The sequence below is a fragment of the Arachis hypogaea genome, chromosome 1 (assembly GCF_003086295.3).
Source record: "Arachis hypogaea cultivar Tifrunner chromosome 1, arahy.Tifrunner.gnm2.J5K5, whole genome shotgun sequence".
In the NCBI taxonomy this organism is placed as follows: Eukaryota; Viridiplantae; Streptophyta; class Magnoliopsida; order Fabales; family Fabaceae; genus Arachis; species Arachis hypogaea.
In genome coordinates, this window is record NC_092036.1 from 76,470,235 (window position 1) to 76,478,418 (window position 8,184).

Sequence of the window (8,184 nt, forward strand, 5' to 3'; positions counted from 1 at the left end):
TCTCTTCTGTATTGCTTGGGAGAGTACTAGGAGGAATTTCAGTGATTTTCTTACTTAGCTGACCCACCTGTGCCTCCAAATTTCTAATGGAGGACCTTGTTTCATTCATAAAACTTAGAGTGGCCTTAGATAGATCAGAGACTATGTTTGCTAAGCTAGAGGGGCTCTGCTCAGAATTCTCTGTCTGTTGCTGAGAAGATGATGGAAAAGGCTTGCTATTGCTAAGCCTGTTTCTTCCACCATTATTAAAGCCTTGTTGGGGCTTTTGTTGATCCTTCCATGAGAAATTTGGATGATTTCTCCATGAGGGATTATAGGTGTTTTCATAGGCTTCACCCATGTAATTCACCTCTGCCATTGCAGGGTTCTTAGGATTATAAGCTTCTTCTTCAGAAGATGCTTCTTTAGTACTGTTGGATGCATTTTGCAATCCATTCAAACTCTGAGAAATCATGTTGACTTGCTGAGTCAACATTTTGTTCTGAGCCAATATGGCATTCAGAGCATCAATTTCAAGAACTCCCCTCTTTTGAGGCGTCCCATTACTCATAGGATTCCTCTCAGAGGTGTACATGAATTGGTTATTTGCAACCATGTCAATGAGTTCTTGAGCTTTTGCAGGCGTTTTCTTTAGGTGAATGGATCTACCTGCAGAATGGTCCAGTGACATCTTGGAGAACTCAGATAGACCATCATAGAATATATCCAAAATGGTCCACTCTGAAAGCATGTCAGAAGGACACTTTTTGGTCAACTGCTTGTATCTTTCCCAAGCTTCATAGAGGGATTCACCATCTTTTTGCTTGAAGGTCTGAACATCCACTCTAAGCTTGCTCAACTTTTGAGGAGGAAAGAACTTGGCCAAGAAGGCCGTGACCAGCTTATCCCAAGAGTCTAGGCTATCTTTAGGTTGTGAGTCCAACCATGTTCTAGCTCTGTCTCTTACAGCAAAAGGGAAAAGCATGAGCCTGTAGACTTCAAGATTTACTCCATTAGTCTTAATAGTATCACAGATCTACAAGAACTCAGTTAAAAACTGGTAGGGATCTTCTGATGAAAGTCCATGAAACTTGTAGTTCTGTTGCATTAGAGAACCTAGTTGAGGCTTCAGCTCAAAATTATTTGCTCCAATGGCAGGAATTGAGATGCTTCTTCCATAAAAATTGGAAGTAGGTGTAGTATAATCTCCAAGCATCCTCCTTGTGCCTCCACCATTGTTATTGGGTTCGGCCATGTCTCTTTCTTTTTCGAGATTCTCTGTAAGGTTTTCTCTGGATTGTTGTGCTTCAGCTTCCCTTAGCTTCTTCTTCAGAGTCCTTTTAGGTTCAGGATCTGCCTCATCAAGAATGTCCTTGTCCTTGCTCCTGCTCATATGAAAAAGAAGAGAACAGAAAAGAAGAGGAATCTTCTATGTCACATTATAGAGATTCCTTTTCGTGAGTAGAAGAAGAAAAGAATAGAAGAAGGATGAGCAAAAAAATTCGAACACAGATAGAGGAGAAAAGAGGGTTCAAATTTTTAGATGAAGAGAAGTGTTAGTAAATAAATAAAATAAATAGAAAGATATGATAGGGTCGAAAATTTTTTTTGAAAAATGGTTAGTAATTTTCAAAAATTAAAAGAAGAAATTAAAATTAAAATTTGAAACAATTAGTTAAATAAAAAGAATTTTGAAAAAGAGGGGGGTGATTTTCGAAAATTAGAGAGAGGAAAGTAGTTAGGTGGTTTTAAAAAAGATAAGAAATAGTAAAACAAACAAAAAGTCAATTAGTTAGTTGAAAAAGATTTGAAAATCAATTTTGAAAAGATAAGAAGTTAGAAAAGATTTTGAAATTGATTTTGAAAAAGATATGATTTGAAAAGATATGATTAAAAAGATATGATTGAAAAAGATTTGATTTTTAAAATTGATGACTTAACTAACAAGAAACTAAAAGATATAATACTAGAATTTAAAGATTGAACCTTTCTTAACAAGAAAGTAACAAACTTCAAATTTTTGAATCAATCACATTAATTGTTAGTAAAGTTTTTGAAAATCATGAAATAAAGTTAAGAAAAATATTTTGAAAATAAAATTAAAAAAATTTTCGAAAATAAATAAATAAAAAAAATGAAAAATATTTGATTTTTGAAAAAGATTTTAAAAAGATATGATTTTTAACAAGAAACAACTTATTTTAAAATTTTTTGACTAAGTCAAACCAAAGATTTCGAATTTTTGAGAGAAATAAAGGAAAGATATATATTTTTTATTTTTTATTTTTAATGATGAGAGAGAAATGCATAAATATGACCCAAAATATGAAAATTTTGGATCAAAACCAATGATGCATGCAAGAACACTATGAATGTCAAGATGCACCAAGAACACTTTGAAGATCATGATGAACATCAATAACTTATTTTTGAAAAAATTTCAAGAAAAGAAAAATATGCAAGACATCAAACTTAGAAATTTTTCATGTTCAGACACTATGAATGTAAAAATGCATATGAAAAAACAACAAAAGACACAAAACAAGAAAATATGAAGATCAAATAAGAAGACTTATCAAGAATAACTTGAAGATCATGAAGAACACCATGCATGAATTTTTTGAAAAAAATGCATAAATTTAAAAAAAACATGTAATTGACACCAAACTTAAAAATTGACATTAGACTCAAACAAGAAACACAAAATATATTTTTTATGATTTTATTAATTTTTTTGGATTTTTTCGAAAATTAATTTGGGAAAAACGAAAAACAAAGAAAAAAAAATTTTTGAAAGATTTTTGAAACCTTTTTAAAAGAAAATAAAACAAGAAGAAAATTACCTAATCTGAGCAACAAGATGAACCGTCAATTGTCCAAACTCAAACAATCCCCGACAACGGCACCAAAAACTTGGTGTACGAAATTGTGATCATCAACAATGGCTCCAACAACTTGGTGCTCTCAAACGTGAATCACACTTTGTCACAACTCCACACAACTAACCAGCAAGTGCACTAGGTCGTCCAAGTAATACCTTACGTAAGGGTCGATCCCACGGAGATTGTCGGCTTAAAGCAAGCTATGGTTATCTTGTAAATCTCAGTCAGGCAGATTATATTGGTTATAATGGTTTTCGAATATAAAAACAAATAAAGCATAAAATAGAGATAGAAATACTTATGTAATTCATTGGTAGGAATTCCAGATAAGCGCATGAAGATACTGTGTTCCTTCTGAATCTCTGCTTTCCTATTGCTTTCATCCAATCATTCTTACCCCTTTACATGGCAAGCTGTATGTAGGACGTCACCGTTGTCAATGGCTACTTCCCATCCTCTCAGTGAAAATGGTCCAAATGCTCTGTCACAGCACGGCTAATCATCTGTCGGTTCTCGATCATGTTGGAATAGGATCCATTGATCCTTTTGCGTCTGTCACTACGCCCAACACTCGCGAGTTTGAAGCTCGTCATAGACATCCCATCTCAGATCCTACTCGGAATACCACAGACAAGGTTTTGACTTTCCGGATCTTAGGAATGGCCGCCAATAATTCTAGCATATTCCAGAAGACTCTGATCTCACGGAATGGGAAGCTCGGTTGTCAGGCGAGGCAACCATGCGTCATGGGTTGGGAATCCAAGAGATACTCATTCAATCTAATGTAGAACGGAGGTGGTTGTCAGGCACACGTTCATAGGTTGAGAATGGAGATGAGTGTCACAGATCATCACATTCATCATGGTTAAGTATAAATAAATATCTTAGAATAAGAATAGGCGTGAATTGAATAGAAGAACAATAGTACTTTGCATTAATACTCGAGGTACAGCAGAGCTCCACACCTTAATCTATGGTGTGTAGAAACTCCACCATTGAAATTACATAAGAACAAGGTCTAGGCATGGCCGAATGGCCAGCCTTCCCAAATAGCATGTGAATTCAAAAATAGGGAAAAAAACCCCGGTCAAAAGATGTGGTCAAAAGAGACGCTTAGTACAATAGTAAAAAGTTCTATTTATACTAAACTAGCTACTAGGGTTTACAGAAATAAGTCTAAGTGCAGAAATCCACTTCTGGGGTCCACTTTGGTATGTGCTTGGGCTGAGCTTGAGCTTTACACATGCAGAGGCTTCTCTTGGGGTTAAACACCAAGTTGTAACGTGTTTTTGGCATTTAACTCTGGTTCGTGACGTGTTTCTGGCGTTTTACTCCAGAATACAGCATGGAACTAGCGTTGAACGCTAGGTTGCATCATCTAAACTCGAATAAAATATAAATTATTATATATTTCTGGAAAGCCCTAGATGTCTACTTTCCAACGCAATTGAGAGCGCGCCATTTGGAGTTCTGTAGCTCCAAAAAATCCATCTCGAGTGCAGGGAGGTCAGAATCCAACATCATTAGCAGTCCTTTGTCAGCCTCCTATCAGATTTTTGCTCAGGTCCCTTAATTTCAACCAGAAAATACCTGAAATCACAGAAAAACACACAAACTCATAGTAAAGTCTAGAAATGTGAATTTTGCATAAAAACTAATAAAAACATCCCTAAAGGTAGCTAGATCATACTAAAAACTACCTAAAAACAATGCCAAAAAGCGTATAAATTATCCGCTCATTACTACGTACCTGTGATACCACCAGAGTGGAACTTTTCCCCTGAGCCGATCCCTGTCTTTCCATAGCCTGATGAGCTAGCACTACTAGACGGTGGGGTAGCTCCTATATACGCGAATGGACCTGTGCTCGCGAATGGTTTTGTACAGAGTGACAGCAGTGTTTCTGGTGGATCTGAGGGTATAGCTGTAGCTACGGATGATGATGAGGAGGAGGATCCTGAGATAGAGATAGAGTAGGATGAGGAGATGGACGAGCCTCACGGCGATTCTCCGAACGGCCACGTGTAGATATAGTTTGACAGCAGAAGGGGCATTCTTTTGATGACACTCTAGTCTGACCTTATCTGTTAGTTAGTCTCTCACTTGTGTTAGTACACCTGAGAGCTAGGAGCTATATAGTGGTTAGGCTAGCCTGGGCGCCAGTTTAGCGGCTTTTTGTTTGGGCCAGGCCTTGGGAGTGTCGTGTATATATTAGCTACGTAGGATAACGAGGATGTAAACTGACTTGATCTTGTGTAAACGCAACATGTTTTGTTATAGTGTACATGATGTATATTATCTGTTATATTTCTATATTTTCATATGCTTTCTTTTATTACCCTCAATGTATGCTTGTTTATTTTATCTCTTCACCGCAACGAATAAATTAAAAAATTACTCGTAAAAATTGGCATCGTTCTAACAAGGAACAGCCTCATATATTAAATAATAGTTAATAATTAGGAAGGATAAGTTAGTAACACTTAGCTTCTTGTATGACCATGGCATACTGGGAGTTGGGTCGTTACAATTTGGTAACAGAGCAGTTCATTCCTAGTAGAGCCTGGGGAGTGGACTGACTATGCTTCATTGCATACTCTGCTTGTGTGTCTCATGCTGTTAGGGTATCTTCAAGGTACATTTGGCATGAATGTCTATGAGTGCTCATTTTGGAAATGTTCGTGCCTTACTTGAAATATTAAGACTGATCACCTTAATGTTGATTGTTTAGTGCGGATAGGAAATTAATGACTGCGAATAGGCATAGTTTAATTGAGCTCTGAACGATGAATTGTTGCGAGGCACAGCTATCCTCATAGCTATTATGATCTCCATGGCCATGGCTGTGTTAGATTTGGATGCTGTAAGGAACGAACGCTTGTTTTACTTGTGAGGAATCTGGACACACAGTTGGGATCTACCCAAGAAAGTTTGTTTGGAATCCAGTGCAAATCCAGCAACAAGGCCGAGTGTTTGCCATGACTGCTGATGATGCTATGCAATCAGACGACCTAATCCAAGGTCAGTGTTATGTTAAAGATAGATTTCTAATTGTACTATATGACTCAGGTGCATCGCATTCCTTTATTTCTTTAACTGTTGCTAGTGAGTTGGGACTAGATTTCTCTGAGTTGAACTTTGATCTAATTGTCCATACACCTGCATCCCAAAATGCTTTGACCAGTTTAGCATGTCTGCTAGTACCATTCACTATTAGGAACAGAACTTTTATACATGATCTAATCTGTTTGCCTCTATGTGGTTTAGAAATTATTTTAGGATTAGATTGGTTATCTAAGTATCATGTTTTCCTTGATTGCTATGAGAGAATTGCTGTTATTCCATCTGATAGTTTAGATATTAAACCATTTTTGTCTCATACTTTATATCTGAATTCCGTAAGAGTTACCTTAGACGGGAGTGATTATGAGGGGTACGTTCTGTTAGCGGCTAGCTCAAATGACAGTGAACTAAGTTTAGAACGAATTCAAGTGGTGAAGGAATTTCCTGATGTTTTCCCAGACGACATACCTGAGTTTCCTCCTCGGCAAGAGATAGAATTCAGCATTGAACTTGTACTTGGAACCAGACCGATTTCCATAGCACCGTACCGGATGTCACCATTGGAACTTGAAGAATCGAAGAAGCAGTTGGATGAGCTACTTGGAAAGAAATTTATTCGTCCCAGTGCATCACCTTGGGGAGCTCCAGTATTGCTAGTAAAGAAGAAGGATGGTGTAATGAGAGTTTCTGTAGATTACCGACAGCTAAATAAAGTCACTATCAAGAACAAGTATCCACTTCCTCGGATAGATGATTTGATGGATCAATTGAAAGGTGCAACTGTGTTCTCGAAGATTGATTTGCGATCGGGCTATCACCAAATTTGAGTGAAAGAGTCAGATATACTGAAGACTGCATTTAGAACTCGATATGGTCACTATGAGTATACAGTTATGTCATTTGGACTAACTAATGCTCCTGCAATTTTCATGGATTACATGAATCGTATTTTCCGTCCGTACCTTGATCAGTTTGTAGTAGTTTTCATAGACAATATTATCATCTATTCGAAGACAGAAAAAGAGCATGAAGAGCATCTAAGGACTGTATTGCATATACTGAGGACTCAGAAGTTATATGCTAAACTATCAAGTGTGATTTCTGGACAGAGAAGGTAGCATTCTTGGGACATGTTATATCACAGGGAGGAATTGCAGTGGATTCTTCAAAAATTGAAGCAGTAGTGCAATGGGAACCACCTACGACCGTTACAGAAGTTCGAAGTTTTCTCGGACTTGCTGGATATTACCGGAGGTTCATTAAAGGATTTTCACAGATAGCTTTACCTCTGACTTACCTTACACAAAAGGAAGTTCTGTTTGTTTGGACGGCTAAGTGTGATAGAAGTTTCAAGATGCTTAACGAAAAGTTAACAACTGCACCTGTATTAGTACTACCCGACCCACAGAAACCATTTGAAGTATATTGTGATGCCTCTCATAAAGGACTTGGGTGTGTGCTGATGCAAGACAAAAATGTGGTGGCTTATGCTTCCCGGCAGCTAAGACCTCATGAACAAAATTATCCGATGCATGACTTGGAGTTGGCTGCAATGGTGTTTGCTCTGAAGATCTGGAGGAACTATTTGTATGACGCTCAATTAGAAATTTTCTCCGACCACAAAAGTTTAAAGTATATCTTTGACCAGAAAGATCTTAATATGCGACAGTGAAGGTGGATGGAATTTTTTAAGGACTGTGATTTTAAGTTAAGTTATCACCCAGGGAAAGCGAACGTGGTTGCAGACGCCTTGAGCAGGAAAAATTTGAGTATCTCTTGGATGATGATAAAGGAAGAAAAGTTACTCGTGGAATTTGAGGACCTTAAGTTGGCTATGACTGAGATGTCAAGTGGAGTCCATTTAGCCCAATTGCGTATAACACCAAAATTTAAGATTAGTACTCAGCAAGCACAAGCACAAGACTCAGAAATGATGATGATGCTGAGACAGATGAAAGCAGAGGAACCAGAAGCTGTAAGACAAGATCGTAGCGGTCTATGGAGGTACAAAAACAGGGTTTGTGTGCCTAGCTCTGGAGATTTGCGACGAAGGATTTTTGCAGAAGCTCATCAAAGTAGATTTTCTATGCATCCTGGAGTGACAAAGATGTATCAAGATTTGAAACAAATGTTCTGGTGGCCGGGCTTAAAGAAAGAGGTAGCTAACTATGTCTCAAAATGTTTAACCTGCCAGAAGGTGAAGGTGGAACATCAAAAACCGTCAGGAACCCTGCAACCCTTAGAAATACCATAATGGAAA

At 37.5% G+C, this 8,184-nt stretch overlaps 1 non-coding gene across 1 annotated transcript; it reads left to right on the top strand.

Moving 5' to 3' along the window:
* Positions 1-724: 724 nt before the first annotated feature.
* Positions 725-832, top strand: LOC112716075 (small nucleolar RNA R71). The gene has a single exon (XR_003160149.1). It is a non-coding gene; the product is annotated as a small nucleolar RNA R71 (small nucleolar RNA).
* The last annotated feature ends 7,352 nt before the right edge of the window (positions 833-8,184 follow it).